Genomic DNA, 24,381 nt, shown 5'->3' with positions numbered 1-24,381 from the left:
AAAATGGCTCCCATGGTCAGTAATGATTGCTTGTGGGACACCAAACCTAGTTATAATATGATTGAATACGAAAACTGCAGCTGTTTTGCCGCTTGCGTCGAATGTAGGCATCGCCTCGGCCCATTTAGTAAAATAATCAACCGCGAGGATGATATACGCATGCCCCCCGGCCGAGTGAGGGTTACAAGTAATAAAGTCGATACCCCATTTGGCGAATGGACCAACGACAATTATAGGGTGGAGAGGAGCAGGTGGTGCGCGCATCTTTCGATCAAACACTTGGCAGTTGTGGCACTTCCGAACTGCAATGATACAATCTTTAAACATAGATGGCCAGAAGTAACCAGCGCGCAACACCTTCTGAGCTGTGGCATACCCAGACATATGACCGCCACATGCTCCAGAGTGACAATCATTCAAAACCCTCTCAGCCTCTTCGTGAGTTAAACAACGTCGAAAAACTAAGTCTGCCCCCCGGCGATAAAGTGTATCTCCAATAATTTTGTATTGCTGGGATTGAAACCGAATTTTTCGACGTTCTGCTTTGGAAGCTTCAGGCCGAAAGGTTTGGGTTTGGAGATAGATGATTATATCCCCGTACCACGGATCTACAGTACTGATAAGAAACAAAGATTCGTCCGCAATGGACTCCTCTGCCACAGTTTCTGTGTCAGCACACGGGAAATCACACATCAATTCCGCAAAAACTAAGGATTTCTTAGACTTGGACTTCTCGAACTCCAAGTCGAACTCTTGCAGGATAACGATCCATTTAGAGTACTTGCCCCCTAGCAGTTGTTTTGTCAAAATATAAATCATAGGGTTGCAATCCGAAATAACTGTAGTTTTACGGAGAAGAATGTAGTGACGAAAACGCTGGACAGCTTGAACGGCTGCCAGGGCCAATTTCTCCACATGCGAATATTTTAACTCAGTGGGATTTAAGGTCCTACTAAGATAATATATCACATGTTCCGCTCCGAATTCATCTTCTTGAACTAACACCATTCCAATGGTGGAATGCGAAGCTGCGAGGTATAAGAAGTAGTCCTGGTTGTAGTTGGGAGGATGCAACAACGGTGCATGGGTCAACGCGTGTTTTAGTGCATCAAAAGATTGTTGGGCAATCTCGTCCCAAAAGAATTGAGCGTTCTGTTTCAACAACCGTGTAAAACCTTTAGTGACCTCGGCGTAGTTTGGGATGAATCGGCGTAAAAAGTTCGCTTTCCCTTGCAAACTTTGGAGTTGGCGCAAACTCGAAGGAGGAGGCAATTTGATGATAGCTTCGACCTTCGAGGGATCGACGCGAATGCCGGCTTTTGAAACAACAAATCCCAGCAATCGACCTGTTTCTATACAGAAAACACACTTGTGGGGATTCAACCGAATTCGATAATGCCTACACCTCATAAAGATTGCTCGTAAGTGGACAAGGTGATCAGCTCGATGTAAAGAATGAGCAGGCAAATCATCGAGGTACGGTTGCACAATGTGCTTGATGTCATGAAATGCGTAAGACATCGCCCGTTGAAAAGTGGCCCCGGCATTCTTAAGCCCAAAAGGTAATTTGCAATAAGCAAATGTCCCCCATGGACAAATGAATGCCGTTTTTGGTTGGTCGGCAGGTAGAATATTGATTTGATTATAGCCCGAAAAACCATCCATAAAGGAAAACATTTCACTTCCGGCACAATCATCAATAATTTGATCGATATAAGGCGTAGGATAGTTGTCTTTTGGACAAGCTCGATTTATATCCCTATAGTCGATACAGATTCTTATTGTTCCTTGTTTCTTGTTGACTGGAACAATATTCGATACCCAATCCGTTAACGGGATCGGATATATGAAACCTGCTTTCAACAGCTTTTCGACTTCTGCTTTAATCGCAGCCGCTTTTCGAGGGTGAATCTGACGCAACCGTTGCCGGACGGGTTTAGCATCCGGGTAGGTCTTTATTTCATGAACAACAATGGCAGGATCGATTCCCGGCATTTCCTCGTAAGACCAGGCAAACACATCGCGGAATTCTTGGAATAGGGCCTTGTAAGTTTGGATTTCATCTTCTGTACATGCGGCACCTATATGAATGTTTTCCATAATTCCGGGCTTCACTGAAATATCAATGGGAATAGTACGAGAAATATTCCCTAAATTCAACTCTGAATCAGAATGTTTCGTTGGATCCTGAGCGTCTTTGACATATTCAGCGGTAAAGATAGATGAAAAATCATTTTCAAAAGCATCATCCTTAGGTAAAAACGAAGATCTGTGATGGAGATCTTCCCATGGTAGATCGTCTACACTTAGGATTTCGCGAAGTTGTTCGTCAGATGACACGACTTCGGGAAACGCTATCCGTTCTAAGGTTGAGGTGAAAAGTGATTCTTCACTGACCACATTCATTTGGTCGATTTCGGTTGAACGCGAGTCGGTAAAAGACATGACAGCTTCATAAGCAATTTCATATGGACTCAAAGGCATAGCATCACCGAATGAGTCTATCTCAGATTCAGATGGGACAATCCAAGGATCATCATAAATAATGTTTTCTGATGTAATCATATGAATTGTTGCAAATGAAGGATCTACGTTGAGTGGAGGGAGAGGAAAAGTTCCCAGTAAACCGGAATCTTTAACTAAACCTACACCAACGTCCCTATAAGGGATTGTCGTCTTACCGACATGCTGGATACTCTCTGAAGAGGCTGGGTCGGATGAAAAGTATGTCAGCTGATCAATAGTCACGATCTTACCGTTATGTGGAAACTTAATTACTCTGAAGACCGATGAAACGACCGCTGTCATAGCATATGACCAACTTCGACCCAAAAGAAGGTTGTAGTCTAGAGGGGCATCAACCACCTCCACATCCAGACTAACGGTTTTACCTTCTACCCCTATAGGCAATTCCTGTAGAATACCAAACGGACGGAACCCACGGCCATCAAAGGCCTTAAGGATGGTGGGGGATTGGTTCAACGAAGGAGAACCAAGAGATCTCCAACATTGAATCGACATAATACACGTAGAAGCTCCCTCATCAATCACAGTCCGATGAATAGGCCTGTTTTTGACTATCACTGGAATTTGGAAAGCCATTTGATGGGGGAGACGTGGTGTACTATTTTCTAGATCGAAGATTATCAGGTTCGGGTCCTGAACATCAACAGCTCCGATAGCCGACAAAAATAATTTTCGTTGTGCTGGGCATGATTGCAGCACTTCTAACGCCGACATTGCTGAGGGTGAAACAGCTAAGTCCTCAACAATGTTGTAATTCTGGGCTGCTCTCGCATGTGGATTGAAAGCAGACCTTCGAAGTACACCCTTGGCGGGCGGTTTAATTACTAAGTCCGGGTTAGGTTTTTCGATCTGTAGTGGATCGGAACCAGGAGCTGAGGTTGATGGGTTAGAATGAGAAGATTCTGCTTCCTTACCATCAACAGGAGCCTTACTACCATAATCTTGCGATCGAGTCGCAATCCTCACATGAGACATCATCAAAATGGGTTCTTCACTGGCATTTGAGGAAGAACCTATCATCTTATTCTCCTGCTCCGGAAATGGATTTTTTAACACAGCAGGAGTGGGAGAACCTTTGACTATTTTCACAACCTCGGCCCGATGAGGGCAATCTCTCGTAAAATGATCCTCTTCACAAATAAGACAAGGATATCGAGGTTTGCGTTTTTCGTCATTGGTTTCCGACTTTTCCGTTTTCTCCTTCGGAGCCTTGTCTGCTTTAGCCTTCTTCTTTCCTTTCTTCTTTCCACCGTTTTTTGATTTGGCCGTAGATGTCTCTACAGCGTGAATATCGGCGGTAAGTTCAGGAGAAGACTCTCCTGTCGGGGAATCAGGCAAAGTGATAATAGGAGTAGTTGAAGCCTTGGAAGACTTCTTCTTGCTCTTTGTATTCACGATACCAATCATACCATCAGCGGCATGAGATCCCGAAGGAGCAGCAACGATTTGATTCGACTTTGGAAGATCCGGAATCTTCTCGTGTAACGTACCCGACTGAGTATAAACTAAGTCAAGGTATTGCGCCTGAGCAATGACTTGCTCCTCAGTAACTACTCCGGCCTTAGCTACATCTTCAGTAATCTTCAGTAATAATGATTTAACAAACCATTCAGCTAAGATTTGGTCCGGGATAAAAACTTTCACTAGCCTTCTTCGACGTCTCCACTCATGAATGTGATCAGAAATATACGTGGACGTTGATTGTTTTAGTGAAGTTAATAACTCCGTGCCGTTATCGTATCTGACCGGCAACTGAAAGTGAGTTAAGAACGAGGTAGCTAACTGGCTAAAATTGTAAAAAGAGGCCCGTGGTAACTCAATGTACCACTTGGCCGCGAGACCAATGAGTGTACGCTGGAAAAGACGTAAGCGGATCGAATCATCCGAGATAGAATTTGAAGCACACCAGAGGTGGTAAGTCATCACGTGATTGGACGGATCCTCTCCAGACTTACCTTCGAACTTGGGTATATCACTGGGCAACTTATTTGGCATTGGCGGCCAGAACTGAAGATATTGAATTGGATCGTTCGTTAGGCGCGTCAAGTCTGGTAAATCCAAAGTTGCGATAAACGGTAACTGCCGGTTAGGATCTCTAAAACTCTGGGTCACAATACCGGCCCCAGGAGGAGGATATCCAGGATAACTAGGAACAGGAGTCGCATTTGGGATATTATATCCTCCTGGAAAACCAGGATTAACCGGACCGTACTGGGGTTGTTGATAAGTGTACCCAGGATACGGTTGATACTGGTAAACCGGTTGTTGGACAGCTTGCCCAGGTTGGTACTGTCCCTGGTACGGTTGGTGAACAAATTGAGGTTGAGTAGTGACAACCGTACTTATACCAGGCTGACCTACAGGCATCTGGACCGTGGTTTGAATCGTAGATCCAGACAACGGTAAAGATGTCTGAGGAGTGGTTACAGAGACAGTAGAAACCGGAGCCGTCGATACTCCAGAAGTAAGTATGGTAGATGTGGCGGTAGTTGCAGCAGCCGTTTGAGATGGAGTACTAGGTGCAATTGGCGGCTGAGTAACTACCGAAGTTACAGAAGTTTGAACATTTGACTGGACAGGTTGCGGTTGCTGGGGTGGACCAGAAACTACGGGTTGTCCAGCTTGAGGTACCAACTGTATACTTGGCTGCAACACCTGTTGACCCTGTGAAGGATCCCACACTAACATTCCAGGGTATTGACCCGTAACAGGTTGAGGATACTGAGATCCATAGCCAGATTGAGGATAGGATTGATAATTGTTAGGTGTAGTTCCCACATTTTGACCATATGATTGACCTTGAGGTGGTTGATAACCTTGACCTGAGTATTGACCTTGAGGTAAATACGGATACTGGGGTTGACCTTGACCTTGAGGTTGGTACCCTTGAGGTTGATACCCTTGGGGTTGATACCCTTGAGGTTGCCATCCTTGAGGTTGCCATCCTTGAGGTTGATATTGATACTGAGGTTGACCCTGGGGTACATATTGAGGCTGGGGTTGACCTTGAGGTATGTATTGCACCATAGGCGCGTACTGACCTTGAGGTTGTCCCCCAGACACAAATGATGTACCTTGAGGTTGCCCCCCAGGCGTTAACTGAGGCTGCCCCCCAGGCGGTAATTGGCCACCTTGAGGTTGGGAAATGGGAACTGAACCTGACATCATGTAAATGTATCCTACACCCAATGGTATATTACCACTGTTTCCAACTAATAACCCATGATCAACGGGTTGAGGAGATGCCCCCGCAAAAGTACCAGAAAGAGATTGATACCCGGTGGGAACAGAAGGACCGCCGTGTAAGAAAGATTCAGGACTTTGAGTAAACACGGACGACTGACCAGACATATTTACAGGAGTATGAATACCTCCAGGTGGAAAAGGAGTACGAGGTGTAGAAAAACCTAGCCCAAAGTTGTCTAAATAATTGGTTAACGAAAGGTACCAAGTAGTACTTCTAGGAGGACTGTAAAAGATAGATTCACGCTCCCTTAGATCAATAGTAAGTTGATCTTCAAAGTTAGAGACGCCTATTTCTTCCTCTGGAGCAAGTTCTTCAATAGCAATCAAACCAGTAGGAAGATTTTCGGTGATAATTCTTTCTATTCTTGGTGAATCAGGAACACTAGAAGTCGGAGTAACAGGTTCAGATATTTCTGGTTCTTCGCCTGTATCACTAGCAGACGAAAAACTACCAACAAGCTCAGAAACTGTAACAGCTTCGGGATTATAACCTGTCTCTAAACTTTGGTAATCTGGATGGACTACCAAGGAAGATTCTCCTTCTTCAGGTGAACCTACTCTACTGCCACTAGGAGGAGTTATAAGGACCTTCAACCCTTCGTACTGACCCGGAACGTCTTCAGGAGATCCACCCCGCGATCTACGGAGTTTTCTTAACAAATCTGTTCCGGTAACAATTTCAGGTGACTTGCCCCGAAGTCTACGGGACTGTCTCGGTAATTCCGCCACAGCTAAAAACTTTTAACTACTACACACGAAAACAAAATAAAATTTCAAATCAAACCACCTAAAGCCTCTAAAGAACCAAACAAATTTGAATCACACGCCTAAAGAATCTAGGGCGTCAAACCAAGCACAAACAGTAGCCTTCCAGACCGAAAGCGCTAGTTGGTGATGAAGCCCAACATCGCTGGATTCAGTACAGAAGTGGCGGGTGGAACAGTTACCCCGGCAACCTGCTTAATGAATAGACTGGACCAAGTTCCTCCACTTTAACCGTCTCGAGTGAAGTGAACCCCCCAGAAAATCCAAGTGAGTCTAGCCGACGTCTGCTCCAGGTACAGTGGGACCTTCCCTCCACCGTCACCTCGGTAGAATCCTAAAGATAATGGTCACTAAGGTTACCAATCGCAACAAATGCACCTGGGGGAACAGTCTAAACTCCGACAGCACGCAAGGGCAGAGTAGCAAGCTCAATCCCCTTGCCGGCTCCTTGACAATAATCCAAGGTTTATCGACAAGTGACCCCTGGCTCCTCGACAATGGTTAATCCGAGGTTTACCGTTTGTAATACGTGCGTGTCTGGCGTCGTTCCCAACGAGGGGGGATTGATCCCCTCACTGGTTCGGACACGAGCTCGTGCTTCTCCTTTAAGAGGAGCTTTCCCAGAGTACAAATGAGACAATTGGATTTATTCTATCACAAGATAAGCTACTTGTTTGGTTTTGTTGTCTTGGAGAGTTAGTTACTCACCTACTCCAAGACACTAGCCTGATCTAAATTGGTGTTTCAGAGCCCTAGTAAATAAAAATTACTACGTTGATTTTACTTTAAGCGTTAATTTTATGGTTTTTCTTAAAGACAAAAGGTAGCGGAAGTGAAACCAATGGTGTGTAGACTCGACTCAAACCACTACAAAGATGCACCTAAGATGATTTACGCTACTTTTCCTTTTTTCAATGAAATTCTTAACTAAGAGAGTTGAGAGAATGCAAATTTTAGAGAAAACAACTTTCTTAATAAAGACAATCAAAGAAACAATTCTCTTTATCTTTTCAAGCATACAAACATGACCACTCCTTACGTGCACGAAAAAACTCTTTTTCTTTCAAAACTTTTCAAAGCTACTTGAAACAAAACTTTTCAAAGGAGATGTTTTTGTATTTTCTCTTTTTAATAAAGCATACAAATCTATTGTAACGAAAATCAATCTTAAAAGCTATAAAAACTATGAAAACTTGACTCACAAGCAAATCAAAAAGGAAATTACTCTAAGCAAACCTAACAAGGCAAAAGCTCACAAAGATGATTCTAGGTTGTTTTACTTGACCAAAATCAAATCAAGGACCAGCTAATGCAGAATCAAAAGACTAGTCAAAACAAAACTCAAATCTTTTTGTTCTTTTTGTAAAATGGAATTCAAGACTTAAACAACAAGCACTTCGAAATTTGCCCAAAGAGACAACTCAATGGTAAGTTGCTCACACAGGTAGACTTTACGACAGGTCTGACTTCTTAGAATGCTGACAAAACTAGAGAGATCTAAGGCTTGACAACTTCTACCGCCAAAGTCACTACAAGACCTACTCAAAAATCAAACCCTAGGGCTTACACTTCGATGAAATCCACTAAAACACTCAATGCTATCGAAACAAGTTCAGGTGAAGATCTTTGACAAGGGACTAATGAATCTGGGCAGTAAAAACTAAGAAAAAACAAAATCTAAGAGTAAAATTGCAAAAAATGGAATTTTCTCAAATTTTAGGAGGGGACGCAGGCGACCCGTTAGCACAGGTGCGGGCCCGCTCTGTGCACACAGCGACAGTGCGTCCAGGGACGCACTGTGCAACACTCAGAGGGTGAGTCCTACTGAAAAACTCAAGAAAAACCAAAATGAATCTAATCCTAAGCTAACCCACCCACAGACAAAGTCACAGAGCCAAAACCAGAAAAATAAACCAATTTTCTCAGAGCAAAGTTCACACAAAGGAAAAGACTTTTCACATCAATGGAATCCCCAGTATGGTCGCCAATTTGTCAGGCGGAAAGAGTCGATTGTGCGGACACAACCAACCTCCCTAGGAGCCTAAGACTCTCTAGTGACAAACAAGACAAACAAGAGCAATCCTTCTCTAAACATGCATTTACTATACGGGAAATCAAGTGTTTAGATCCTACCTGTAATCCAACGCTGTTGTAGCAGTCCAGCTCCGCTGATCCGGATGAGCTCCTCCTTCACTCTGAAACCTGCATACACTAACAATCAAACGATTAAATAACACTTGATAATCTCATAGAATAAAACATATTTAACACATAGACCAAGGAATACATGAAACAACTCATAAATAACAAGTTATTGAGAAGAATGGACTCATTTGCATTAATAGGTAACAAAAGGAACAAATACAACCTGAGCCTTGGTGTTGTGCAAGTCCCTCCCAGGGTCCATCAAGAGTTCTCCTTTACTTTGACAAAGCTCACCCACTTCCAAATAGAACAAGCAAAGATGGCAATCTCTCCTCACAAGCTTCTAAATGGGAGTCCTAATTCCTGCAGCATTTACCCTTAGAAATGTATAGCTTTCAACCTCCTCTCCTTCTGGCCCAATGCCTGTATTTATAGTGCTCAAGAGGAAGTTAATCAGGTCCACCATCAATGGGATAATCCCCTCTTTGGATGGGATAGCTCCCTTATTGATGGGATAAGTTCCTCTTTGGTAGGAGTGCATGAACCATCTGGAGGCGCTCAATACACGTCGAACAACCTTCTAGAATGCTCTAGAAATGACCACAAGTGACTTTTTAAAGATGAAACTTGCGCATTTTAACCTTTACAGGGGGACGCACCTGCCCCTTTACATACAGAGCGTCCAAAGACGCAGCTTTTGTGAACATTGGGTGCGTCCCCGCAGGTAAGATTGAGAGAACCTGCGTCCCCAGAGATAAATACATTTAGAAAGACTTTCTCTCTTTTTTGGAGTTTGACATGGAGAGCAGAGGCATAAGACTTGCCTAAGAGGGTAGCATGACTGTTGATAGAGTCATCCTAACTGTAAATGGTCATGGTGACATTTTTTAGTGTAACAGAGTAGAAGAAAAAGAAAAGAGGCTACCCCTGAAACTGTTGTCCAAGAGGAAATTGTCCAAGAACAGATTGAAGAAGAAACTGATGTACATCATTCTGAACATGAAATTGATCCTGAGCCTGCTGTGGACATTGATCAAACAGCTCAAAGAATCATCACAGAAACCCTTTCAGAACTTGCCCAAGAAGTTGCTCAAAAGAGAAAAGAGAGTAGGAAGAAACAAAAGAAAGATAAAGGCAAAGCTGTAGCCCAAGAAACTTACGCTACTCCTGAAAACTCTAGTGAAGAAGATACTCAGCCCTTAGCACAAAGAATGGCCAAACTCCATGAAACTGCCCTTTCCAAGAAGGTGGAAAAACAAAAGCAAAAGGCACAAAAAGAAAAACAGAACATCACCACCGTGAGAAGAAGCAGCAGGTTACAAAGAAAAGTGGGGGCCACAAAGGGTAAAAAGTCACTCATCATTGACTTGAGCACACCTGAAAAGGTTGCTACAAGTCCTGACTTTGAGAAAAGCCCTCCACACGCTGAGTATGTTGAGACCAGTCCTCCACGTGAGGAAAGTCCTTTTGAGCATGAACCTGAACATGAACATGGATCCGAATTTCAGTATGAGCCCAGTCCTAAGAAGTCACCTGAGGTTGATCCAGATCAGCAGAAAGTTTATAATTACCTGGAGACGTTAGAACAAGCAGCTGCTGGTCCCAGTACTGTTCATCCTTTGGAGCAGCAAGTTCAATCACTGAAGCAGGAAATATTTGAGCTGGAGGTACTAAATCGCCACATCCAACAAGAAAATGAAAAACTGAAGGTACAGAGCAATGTGGACAAGATGGTCCAAGGTAACACCATGCTTCATATGGGCCTGTGGAAAAAGGAAAACAAAAATGTCAAGAAGAGATGCAGGAAGTTAAACAGAGCCTTGATCAATTTAAAATTCAGGTGTTTGATGAAAAGACCAAGAATCAATGTGGCCACACAGAGAAAGAAGAGAAGGCTGGATGTCTTAGCAGAGGCATCCCAGTAGGTGGACTGAACAATGTTCTGATTGCATGAGGACATGCAATGCCCTCGTAGTGGGGGTATGTAGAGCCTCTACTTTGCACTTGATTATCCATCATTTCCTACAGTTTTCCCTCATTCATCTCTCTCTTTTGCCTCATTTTCCTTGCAAACCAACCCAGATCATTACATTAGATGACTTTAAGCATGATTAAGGAATTTTGCTAATGTGTGACTGTTTTGTTTAGATTTTGACATATTTACAGGAATTCCGCAGCCATCTGATGATTCTGCAACCATCTGATGATTCCGCAGCCTTTTTGTTAATCTTAAGGTTCCACGTGTCATTTTGCCAAACGAGCCACATGGGCACTTAGGAATCAAGGTACTCGAGGTTCCTGTGCTATTGGTTCAGCCAGCCACGTCATCTGTACCTCCGGTCAACGAGGGTCAAGTTACGGTCAACAAAGGCAGCTTAACGGTGATACGTAAGCTGTTGGGTCACGTCAGTTCAAACGGTGATTTGTCCGTGTTACGCAGGTTGTGCGGGACATAATCCAACTCTGGATTCAATGCCCATAACGACCAGAACCTCCAGCTCATCCACGAGGCTTATGACGTGTTATTGAACCTTAATTACGCATGACAGTTAGTTTATTTTTCAAGTTTTAGCTGTACGCATTAGGCCATCTTTCAGATGCCTATAAAAACTAGCGTTTGCATACGCTTAATGTTACTTTTTTAGTTGCTGTGTTTTATGAACTTGTTATAATTTTAGTGCGTTTTAAGACTCTGTTTTGATAGTGCTGTTCCAGCACTCTTGACTGTAATTTTCTGCACATGGAGTAATAGAAGCAGCGCTGTTCTGAAGTTTTCAATTCCTTGAGTCTTCTTTGGGTATTATGAATGGAGGGCCCCTGTTCATGACTGCCCTTGTATAGTATTTCATGTTTATATTCTTGCTATTTCTTTATTTTCCATTCAGCATTTCCTTTTCTTGAAACATGTACAGTTTAATTCACTTTCATTGTTATTTCATTTGCAGCATTCATTTTGACTGATCAGTATTGTTCTTTTGCAGGTTTTTAACCCGGGATTGTTTTTGTGTTTATGTATTTGCTTTATATCTAGTGGTAGTTTCAGTTGACAGATTCAAAGTTGCTGCCTTTACTTTATTTTCATAGCTGATTTTTAGTTTAATTTCTCAAAGTTGTCTGCTAACATATGAATGATCTCTTTATCACAAATTGTTTATCTTTTAGAGATCAGAATACTAATAACTTACAGCTGGCTTTGAGTACTTTTTAGACTAATCTTTAACTACTTTCTAATCGTGCTTTACACAGTACTATGTGTTAGAAGCAGAGAGTTAGAAAGAGCAAAACATTATAACTAGTCTTTAAAGTAGATTTTTCTCATTTTTGATCACTTTTCTAACTCATCTTTAGCTACTTCCTAATCGTGTTTTACACAGTACTATGTGTTAGAAGCAGGGAGTTAGGAAGAGATAAACATTATCATTGGTTTTTAAAGTGATTTTCTTACCTTTTATTTGCAGCAGCATGAATGGTGTCTAATGCCATTAGAAAGTGGTTCTTTGCTTTCAAGTCATTTCAAGTTATTTATTTCTTTCAAGCTTTTCCTTTTCAGCAAGCAGTTAGAAACCACTAATCACACACTCTCTCTCATCTAGAACTCACCTTACACACACTATCACTCATCTGTTTATAAATCACCACTCCATCTTAGGAAGATAAATTAACCACAAACAACACCCCAAACGACAAAAAGCTCTAAGAGGTTGCTTAAGTACATATAGTACACCTTCACTTCATCAGCTTACGAGCCCCGGGTTGACAATTAATGACATCAATTTAGGAACACTAAATTGACTAAACAGGAGGTCTAAGAGCTATCACAAAGGGTAATCAGATCATTTGTGAATCAGCTGTTCAAATCATAAACAAATCCAGTGAATGGATTGAAGTAGCAGGTGTCTACTTTGCATTTGATAATGGCAAATGCAGTTCGATTGCTACTTCTGTGTTTATGAAACAAACAACAAGAGAAACACAAACAAACTAACTAGACACGCTCCCCAGTGGAGTCGCCATTTTGTTAACGGGAAAAGTGTCTACTCAGAACGCCCTTATCCCACTAAGGTGTGACAGTACTTAGAAACAAACAGAGAAAACTACTTTCGTATTCTTCTTTATGAAATATAAACGAAGAGGAATAGGATGAACCAACCTGTGTCTTGCGCTAGTCCTTTGATCCAATCTCTCTCCTCTTTGACAGCTTCCAGCTACCTGCTCCCTTACTTGCCCAGCTTCACCAAGTTCCTGCAAGGTCACAGAAGAGGAAAACTACACAAAGACATGGATTTATATTCATGAATAGCTTAGGATCAGATTTAAGCTAAACATGCAAATATAACAAAACATCATTGATACACAAGCATGTAGGAGAAACTCAAATAGTTTTATTGATATAACAATAAGATCCAGGAGGAGTTACAACCGATGATTACTGATCCAGCATTAACCCCCCAGCAAAGGAATCCCCTCTTCACCTCCAACAAAGCATAAATCACCCAATACTCTGATCTCTATCTCAAAACCAACAACAATTCTCTGCAATGTACAAAATTCCAACCTCTGGATCTCTGGGATGAGGGATCCATATATAGATGTATGCAAAGAGGATGAGTCAGCTTATGATTTGACTAGTGGCTTCTCTCTGCCAGTTCTTGCTTCCACTTGGAGACTGAGAGCCTCTTACTCATCCTTGGTCGAACTCAGTGAGGCAAGTGTCATTGGGGAAGATTTTGGAAGCTTCCATTGTCTTTCCACCTCGCGAAATGACACTGCCATTTGTCATTTCCCGCTCAGCGCACCCTGGTAGTGCATTTAGGTGCGTTGCAACGCACCTAGCTAGTGTACTTGGGTGCTATGCAACGCAGCTAGCTAGTGGAGCAGCTGAAATGATCCTGATTTGACTGATTCTGAGCAGTTTCTGGTGGAGAACTTCTGGGAGAAGCTGTAATTTGTTGACCTTGTTCCTCTAGGGGTCGGAACAACACTTTTAGGGACTTATGATCCCTTGGTTTGTGGACATTTCATGCTTAGAGCTGTAAGGCACAAAAATGTCTATAACAACTATGAAGAATGTCCTTTTTATTACTGATTAACCAATCAAATGACAAGTACAATTGCATTCTGGAATACAAAAATCCACGCAGAAATCAACCCTTGATACTTCTAAAAGAGAAGTATTTATAAGATATTTACAAAAAATCCTATCAAAACTGACTAGGATGTATTTAGGAATTCCTAAACTGAATCTATCTAACTTATTACAAATATTTAGGAAAATTTGAATTGTCTAGAGTTATAGCACTAAATTTTGTGGAATCGCTGACTATCTAGCCCTTCGAATCCTGCTGTTTTGTTGATGCTAAGCTGTACAACCAAATCCATTGCTTACTCCAGTAATTCGCCTAATTTATCCCAATGCTGCTCACTAGGGATAGTTGTCTTCAATAACTTTATGTAAAGCTCGTCCACTTTAGTATATTTAGAAAAAGTTGGTTTAGAGATAAATATGTTTTTAATTTCATATTGAATGTGTCCAGATCATATGCCAACACTTCAAAGAATGCTTTTCCTGTCATGCTGATTCTTCCACCTGTAACTTTAGAACCGTCTTTAACTTTGGTCATCAATTTCTCAATGTAATCGGACCACGTATTGAGCTTATCATTTATTACCAATAAATTAGGAAGTCACTTTTAGTATAGGGCTTCCAGCTTGTTGAAGAACCTTTGTACAACGATGTCCAGAATCTGACACTTTTCTTGAAGCTGCCTATACAAATTTATCTTAGTCAGCACCTTCTTGACTTCCAATATAGTTCATGTTCTATCTTCAGTCTCCAACACTTCTAGTTCCTGTTTATTTTTAGAGTTGAGGAACTTGATGAGCTCAATAGCTTCACTGGGTTTGTCACCCAACTGTTTTTTGTCTTCTTGAATGGGTTCATTAGATCTTTCAATCAGCTCCTGTTGCTCAAATATGATTTGTATTGAAGGCCAAATATCTATCATATCTTCATTGATCCATTTCCAAATATTTTCTTTGACTTGGGCCAAGGTATTACCCATGACAGTGTCTTTTTCCATCTGCTGCAATCTCTAGGACAATGTTTGGGATTTCTATACTTCTATTAGGAGGGAATTCTCATATATTTTGTTCTGCCCCTGTAAGGTATTCACATCCTGTCTTAACTTCTTTATTTCTTCTCCCTGTATAAACATGTTTTCCAAGGATTGGGCCAACTTAATTTAATCATCTGCAGTTGATGTGGGAAGATTGTAGAATATGATGCTCCTACTATTGTAGTTGTTGTAGGAATTCCTATTTGAAGTGGGGATGCAATTGGTACTACATCAAGAGGAACTAATGCAAGTTGTGAACTCTACTCCTTCTCTTTGATCAACTTGTCCATCTCTTCTTCCATCTCCTTGATCTGTGCACTCTGCTCCACCAGTAGCTTCAACACTTCTTTCTGTAACTTTGTCTCTCCTAACTCCTTTTCTTGGGGATCTTCAGTCGCAGGCAACTTCAATTGTTTCTTCAAAGCTGCTATGTCAGCATTCTTCTTCTTAATAATTTCTTCCATGGCCTTTGAATTACCAGGATCAAAAATTGCTTTGATCACCGTTTCCTCCAAATATTTAATTTTTTTGTCTTTAGCAAGAGAGGAAACTTTCTCCAGTTTAAGCTGAGATTGAACATTATTTAAAGAAATCTATAGTTTGGAAGCAGTGAGGGAAGTTTGTGTGAAGGTTGAGTAGACCATTTCTCCTATTTTCCTATGCATGTCCATTTGATCCAAAGGATGAACATCCTTTGCCTCAAACTCAAAGGTAGTATGCTGTGGAACCTGTGCCTGTAAGAATACCATATGAATTCTTCCTTTTTCTGTGTCATAGGCTGAAATGAGCCTGTGCTAGATTGAGGAAGACTGCTTCCTGAATTGAGCAAAAATGTTGTCATGAAGGGCTTCATTCCTATATTTAATTTGTTTATATTTTTGGAAAATATTCAACTGCCTTTGTTTTGTGAATGTCTCTGGTGTGTGAGGTGTTGTAGCTGGAGTCTCTTTAGTAGTCGAGGATGATGGAGAATCGATGGTACTATTGTCAAACTTCAAAGTTTGAATTTTAGAGAGTACAATGGTACCCTATGTTTCCTCCAGTAGTGGGAAGTCTATCTTAGAGCTTGTCTTAATATTCTTTGTGTAGATCTTAAATTATTTGGCCAAGACTTCTATGACTGAAGGAGAGCCCCCCTCTCTCGGTCTCTTCTCGGTCTTTTATCTAGATATAGGAGTCTATGAGGAAGGTCTGGAAAGCACCTACTCTTCGGTCTCCTGCAATGTGTTCTCTACCCAATTCTGCTGGTTCATGTACTTCACTATTTCTGGTCTTTGGGTATGCACATAAGGAGTTTCCTTCTGTTCCACTCTTAGCTTAGAAATTACCCCAAAGGGGTCATAAGACCATGTAAAGCTAAGAGGGAAATTCATTTGTTTCAGTAGGAGGTCTGCTTCCTCTCCTGCTTCTCTGCTGTTACAGATAAAAGGTCCTATCTGTGTCTTAATTCTGAACTGAAACCTCTTCTTAGCTGCCATAAAATGGATGTTGTCTGAGTGCATTATTTTCCTGATGTACGTCAAGGAAAATATCCTCATTGGAAGGTACTTGGGAAACTTATATGGTAGCAGCTCTAAGCCATAAACTATGATTTTTGTAAATGACTGGTATACGTACCAATCCCCTATTTTCACCTGTTCACTAAGATGCAACACTTTCTGAATATCCTCACTGATTCTTGGAATCTGCTGGCCACTTAGCAAACAAGTTGCTCGGTACAAAAACTGATCAATAAACTCTGTAAAACTATATTCCCATGATTGTTTTCTAATGATGGAGGTCTAGAAAATAATGGACTGAGGCTCTCCTTGATGATTGCGTTTTTGCACTACAAAGGGAAACATGTCTGTTTGGAAGAAAATGAACATGTACATAAGAATGGAAGAATATCTGAACATTCCTTCAGTTACAAACTGAAAGAATTGTTCATGAATTACATGTGCAAGGAAGTGACCATAGTCAAAAGTGACTGATAGTCCTTCTTCTGTAGAAAAGGTGGATAGAAAGCCTAAAATAGGCTCATCTACCCATTTGTTTGAAAAGTAACCAAGTAAGCATGAAAAGACAGAGATAATTTGTCTGGTTCTTTGGGGGAAAATAGAAGAGCGATAAGGGGAATTCTTCTTGGTGAGTTGAGAATCTTTTGGCAGGAAGACTTGAAAAATCTTGGCTCTTTAGGGGAAAGTGAGTTTTTGATAAATTTGTTTCAGAGCTTCAAGGGAAAAAGGAGTCAGAGAGTTACTATAGGGGACCTACAACATTTGGTTTATACTTTCAAAGGTGATGGTGAAAAGGATTTCACCATCGGGGGAGATGATAACCCTCTTACTTGAGAGATAAGAGGCATGACACTTGAGGAAGAATTCAGGGAAAAAGTAGGATTGGGGGAATACGAACAAGGGTAGTCTAGACTACCAGAGGTTGATCTCATCAGATTGGTCAAGGTAAGTGTCACGAAACCAACAACATAATTCGAAGAGGTTGAATTCACACCGTGTCTCGGAAATTTTATAGTCTTGGTCAGCTAGGGGGATGTGGTCTAAATCCACAAGGGGAGTGAGAATGGGGTTTACTACAGTGGCAATTTTGGGGGCCATTGTGGTAACAAAATGAAATTGGAGGGATGGCAGGTGGAATGCAGAGGCTTACTGTTAAATTCGTGAGAAATCTAGGATGTAATTCTTCTGTAAACAATTGCTGACAGGAAAGAACACAAAGGGCTCGGGAGCAGTGAAACAGTAGGAAAATGAGAAAGGGATGTGAGCATGGGAGAAATTGAGCTTTATAGATTCATAACTGGAGCGGGACCGTTGGATAAATGATTGTCCAGGAGCAACATTTACTCAGCAATGGGACGAAGGAAACTAGAGGGAGCTGCAACAGAATTGGTGTAACAGTCATTGACGTGGCGGCTCATGATAGGCGGATGGAGATGTGGGACTGTTGGCGGGAAGTGATAGGCAGAGGGTGACGTAGCCAGGAAGGCGGGTTGTGCGGGAACGGAGGAAACCGCTTTTGGAGGGGGGTTTGAAATCACGAGGGGAAGACACGTAGCAGTAGGGAAATTGCTTTTTGGACCTCCCCCCCCCTCCCCCTGCCCCCTCCCCCTCGCTGTTAAAGACAAATAAGCGGGGGGGGGGGGGGGTCCGAAAAGGCTTTAGAGCCATTGGATCAAAACAAGATCGTGATCGGGTGCGGGGGGGTGTGCAGAGTTTAATGCCGACAGTCCCACATCATATCTCGGGCAAATATCTCTTTATACTAAGGTCTGACTTTGGACAAATCAACATATTTAACCAATTACATAATAAATCAACTTTTTTCCTAAACTAATGTAACTTAACCTAATTAGGGTGCATTTAAAAGTACAAACCCTGATTTATTTTTCCATTTTTAAAGGACTAGGAATATCTATTCAAACGACTAAGCTAATCTAACAACTGCAATAATCCAGATTAAACTGTTGGATTTATTTATTCACCTATTCCACCTATCAAATCTCAGCCAAGATTATACTGTTTGGTTAAGTTATTCACTCTAATCCCATTGACATGAATTAAAATTTGCTTGAACATGATTAAACTGTATGTTTCAAACAAAACAAAAGTATTGTGGCATTTTAAACAAGCTGCACACAATTTCATGAATTTATTCTCTATAAAATTATTGGACTATCAGTGGCACTTCAACTGGCATCACTTTCACATTTATTCATTTTTTGTGGGGTTCTTTTATCATTTTCTATTTTTTCTATTTATATACCCTCTTTTCATTTTTCTATCTTTTTTTTTAGGAAATCATTTGCAGTATGCAATATTATTTACAATCTGAAATACTGAAAGAAATAATTCAATCATCATTTGATCCTATAAATTATAGGACCCTAACAGTGGCTCCAGCTGGGGATGGCACTCTCCTTGTGAGGTGTCAAGGACAGTAGACTAGTAGCCTTGAATCATTATCTTCAATGTTTGATTGCATCTGATTTTTTGTGGTTGTTGTAGTTATGGTGGAAAAATGACTAAAAGCTTTGGGCCTTCTCCACGGGCTTCTACTTTTAGATATAAGCTACCCTATCATGACAGTACAAAGTAAATGGTATATATAGTGGGTGTGATTGAAACTACTTTTACTCCTGAAAAACACAATGTTTCAGCATCCTGCCATTGACAAGTCCTCCAGGAAGATCTATTCCATCCATGTCCTCCAGAAAAAAGATGCACTATTACCCCTGTAAGCATGAATAATGTAAGGTCCCATCCACAAATCATCAAACTTACCATGCTTTCCTTTCTCTTCTCTCCTGGAACCATTTCAGAACATGATTGCTGATCTAAAAATCATCAGCCTTAGATCTTCTATCAAATGTTTTCTTGATACTTTCCTGGATCAAATAAATTCTATTGTGAACCTTCTCTCTTTAATGTTGTAGGTAAATTGTTTGATTTATTCTCCTCTGTAGATCATTTGGTTCAACCTCCAGTTTTTGAAGCATTTTCAAAACAGGAATTCCCAATGAAGTTGGAAAAATGACATCTATTCCATAAACTAGCTGGTATGGAGACATGCTGATTGACTTCTTGGTAGTAAATCTGTCTGCCCATAATGCATTAACAAGCTTTTTATGCCATGATTTCTTGTTATCTTGCAACAACTTTTTAATTAACCAAGCTTTTGTTGGAAGATTCCGCCAATCCACTTCCATGAGGGTAATAGGCTGTAGAATGTCCCAAAGTGAAAATCTACCATCCTCTTTGACCTGAATGCTGGAGCATTATCTGTAATGATTTTCCTAGGGCATCTGAATCTTGAAAGGATATTGTTCTCTAGGAATTTAATGATTAATGCATCAGAGGCTTGTCTAGTAGGTACGACTTCTATCCATTTTGTAAAGTAGTTAGTGGTTGTAAGAATCCACTTACGTTGGGCGGAAGAGGAAGGGTGAATTTCTCCTATAAAGTCAAGGTGCCATTGTTGGAAAGGAATTTCAACAGATATGGGCTTTAAGGGTAAATGCAATAGTTTCCTTTTGCCTTCGAATATTTGGCATTTGTGGCATGAGGTGACTTTCTTTTGGACATCAGAAAATAAGGTTGGCCAATAAAATCTTGCTCTTAGGATCTTGTTGGCAGTAGTATTCCAGTACAGGTGTCCACCGCAGTCTCCTTCATGAAATTCCTGTATCACTTTATCTGCTTCATTTTTCAACAAACAATTTAGTAAAACTCCACCAACATCTTTCCAATACAGATTTTTATCCAAAATAAAAAATTTCATAGCTTTGAGTTTAATAAATCTAGCTTTCGTTTTAGTCAAACCAGGAGGAGCTTGTAAATGATGTAGAACAAAAATAATGTCTGCATACTAGGGAGAGGTAGAAAAAGCTTCTACTACCTGTGGAGTCACCAGCTCATCTAGTTCATTGAATATTGCTAGAAAATTTATATCCAAAGCATGTAAATTAGATTCGGCCATTAACTTTGATAACCCCTAACCCTTAATGAGTTTGGTAGGTCAGATTTCAATGTCATATTCTAATATAATGGAAATCCACTTACCCATCTTCCCATCAAGATAGTTTTGGGTCAATATATCTTTAACTGTTGCATTTGGAACAAAGGGAATTATATGTGAATGGAGGCTATACACTCTAAAATATTTTATTGCTTTTACCAGAGCAAAAGCTTGTTTTTCCATGATGTCATATTTTAATGTAACATCTCTTAAAGATTTGTTAAAGAAAGCAATAGGCTGTTCATGGCCTTCACTATTCTGTAAGAGAATTGCAACAATCATGTGCTGAGAAGCAAATGAGAAAATAAGAAATTCTTTTGTAAAATCTGGACTAATCCACATAGGAGCCTGAGTTAAAGCCTATTTTACCTTGTCAAATGACTATTTAGCTTCAATGTTCCATTTCACCTTAATGTCTTTCCTTAACATGTTTTTTATATTCTTTAAAAGCTCTGCTAGATTAGGAATGAATCTCCACAGAGAATTGATCCAAGGAAATATTGAACTTCCTTTACATTTCTACGGGGGTTAATTTTTAATATAGCTTCGATTTTGCTGGGATCTATTTTGATTCCTTCCTTTGAAATTATGTGTACCAACAGTTTTCTTCTTGTAAGTCAAACAATGATTTTTGGGTTGAGGGAGATACCAAATCTCCTACATTTTTCAAAGACTCTACTAAGGTGAAGTAAGTGTTCCTCATCTGTTTTTGAAAAAACAGTGATGTCATCAAGATATATGACTATAAAATGACCCATTTCATCTGCAAAGGTAAAGTCCACTGCTCTCTGGAAAATGGCACTAGCATTCATTAGACCAAAAGGCATCTTCACATATATGAAAGTGCCCCAGGGTGTAGTAAATGTTGTCTTCTCTTGGTCTTCAGGGTGTACTAAGACTTGATTATAACCAGAAAAGCCATCTTGGATCCAACCACCTTCTGCAGAATGTGGTCCATCTTGGGCAAAGGGTAATTGTCTTTTAAAGAGCCTTTATTCAGATTCTCAAAATCAATACAGAGTCTGATTTATCCAGTCTTTTTCCTAGTTGGGAGCAAATTAGACACCCATTTTGAATATCTTAAGGGCACAATGATCTTTGGATCATACATTCTTTTAAAATATTTTCAATAAGAGACATAAGCATTGGGTTGATTCTCCTTAATTTCTTCTTAAAAGGTTTATGATCTTATTTTAAGGGAATCTTATGTTATATAATGCTGGTGTCATAGGATTTTAAATCCTCATAACTCCAGGTGAAGACATCTATGAATTCTTTGAACAATTCAATGTACTTTAGCTTTTCTGCTGAGGGTAAAGATTTGGATAGTTTGATTATCTTAGGTTCTTGTTGAGTTCCAATATTACATTCCTCAACTCTAGCTCCAGTGGGTTCAATTTTGGGCTTCTTAGCTACATCATTAAATTCAAACAAGTATTCTAATGGAGCTAAACCTCTAGGCAAAATATTGTCTTTCAGTTATAAAATTTATGTTTCTTGTTTCTCTTGATCTATTTCTCTTAATTCTAATTTATTCACACTATTATGTACAATATCTTCTAAATCAAATTCTGTATCTATATAAGCATCTTCAAACTCATCCTTAGACTGCAAAAAATTCTCAATCTGGGCATCATTTCCAAAAACCTGCCAGTATCTAATGTTATTAGGTACAGTAGGTCTGTTCTTTACTTCGACAATATATTGGCGAGTAGTATGAAATGGTAATTTACAAGTACTAGCCGAAGTAACAAGACCATCATGCAGGATGTTTTGATCTCTAGAAGCCACAAACAGACTATATTTAATGAAAGAAAATCCAACACAACATTCTTATAGGCTCTCATCCTAGGATGTTTAGTAGAATATTCCCCTTTAATTTGTTTTATTACCAACTCAAAATCTCCATGAATGGCAATTCATTTAACACCCAACTTCTTTAAAATCCGTAACCCTAACATTAAGGATTTGTACTTTGCTACATTATTAGAACATTGGAAATTCAATTTATAGGAATGACCCTCTGCGTGATTAGTTTTCAAATTTGAAACCCATATGCCAGCTCCTGACCATTCTTTACTAACAGATCCATCAAAACTCAAATTCCATAAGGTTTCATTTGAGTTATCCTATTCATTGATTAATGTTTGACATTCCTCAGTGTGACATAACACAATGTTTTGATTAGGAACTTGTTCCTGTACATTTCAATCATTATATAAAATAAATGAGTCAAGGTCCGAATGGACGGAATATAAGGGATAATTATGAGGTCTCTCATGAGTAGTGACCATGAATTTCATGAGTTTTTCCCTATACAGTCTCCTATTTTGACCAAATACTTGAATTGTAGCATAGGACATATCCATTTGTAGGGTTCGCTGGAGTTTAGCTCCCCATGAACGTGAAAGCAGCGTGCCATATTTAGGAGGTATGTTAGCAACACCTATGTCCATTACCACACTTTTGGAAGGTATTTGGATTAAGTTGACACATAAATCCTTAATAAGTCCAAGGCACTTTACTTGATTGGATTCAAATGAATACATATCTTTGTATCTTCTAGTGATATCTAATCCCAATTTTTCCATGATTACCTTAGGCATTAGATTATGAGAGGCCCCTGAGTCCATCGACTTCTGGGCCAAACAATATTTTTAGTTTATTGTCTGATACATTGACTGTATCAGTATTTTCTCCTATGATTAAAGCTTTCATTACTTGTGATATGTATGTCGTTTTGTTCATCAGTTCTGTTAGGGGAATGGGTATTTTGAGCTTTGCCAATTCATGTTCTATATTAAATGATGTTTGAGTTTTGTTTAAATTAACAGCCTTTTGTTTATCAACCAAATCCTTTTGGGATATGTCTCTTTGTTGGCTAGTGGAGGGATCATTTGTTTGAATTGATTTGACTATAGTGTCAGGTCTTTTTTGGATTGGAACCTTAGGATTCTTTCTATCAAGAATCTCAATGTTCTTCTTAGCAGGCGTATCATCTAGATTTTTAATTGGAGTATAAGGGGGTTTCCTACTCAGATTGTATTGCTTATGGACTTCCATAATTGCATTTTCAAAACATTTTTTATACTCCTCTGAATCTTCAGGTTCTATTTCATCCCGAGATAGCAGAAAAATGTCTTGTTCTTCTTGAGTAAGAAAACTATAATAATTGTCATTTACTCCCATTAAATTTATTTGAGTAGCATCTATATCACCAGCTATCTCTGCCTCCTCATCTGTGTAGTTCTCTTGGAAAGGAGGTCTTACCTACTGATCTGGACCTTTGGGTCCCTTTGTTTGATCTATGGTTTGTTTCTTCTAAAATTTGGATTCCTAATTTGACCAGTTTGGTTTTCTCTAGGAGGAGGCCTATCGGTTATGCTTATTCTATCCATTATTCTATCCACAATTCTAAGTAAACTGTATATTTTATAATTAGCGATATAATAAGATGAAGGTTCCTCTTTGATAGTATCCCTGTTGTCAGATTTTAAGTTAGCTTTTTTGGCTAATAAATTAGACTCAATTTTGAGTGCATTTTCTTGCATTTCCTCTAAGGTAGTGGGATATCTTTTTCTGAGTTGATATGCCATATCAGCATTGAATCCTTGTAGGAAATGTATAAGGGCCAAGCCCGAGGGAGGTTTAATGGTAGCCAGAATTGCATTGTAAACCTTATTAAATCTGTCACAGTATTCTTCTACAGTTTCATTAGGTCATCTCTTAAGGATTTTGTATTCATTAAGGATTTGAAGAGGACTCTTTTTGGTTTCCCACCTATTTAGGAAAGATTGGTGAAAGACAACAAGGTCAGCTATACTACCTGCTGCTAAGTTTTTGAACCATTTTCTTACTTCTCCACCTAAACTTTGGGCAAAAAGCCTCAGTTTTACATCATTCTCGTCTACTTCATGAAGATCGAAGAAATCATTCATTTTATCTATGTTTAGTTGTGCATTGATAATACCAATGCTATTGAATTGAGGGATCCTGGTTTGATAGTCTTGGGGCATATCATGCAACTGGGTAGGTAAAACCAGGGGGCATAACGAGCATCCATGTTGGG

The sequence above is a fragment of the Pinus tabuliformis genome, chromosome 2_2 (genome assembly GCF_031772625.1).
Source record: "Pinus tabuliformis cultivar Carrire ecotype Pingquan chromosome 2_2, CPIR1, whole genome shotgun sequence".
Classification (NCBI taxonomy): domain Eukaryota; kingdom Viridiplantae; phylum Streptophyta; class Pinopsida; order Pinales; family Pinaceae; genus Pinus; species Pinus tabuliformis.
This window is presented reverse-complemented; position numbering follows the sequence as displayed.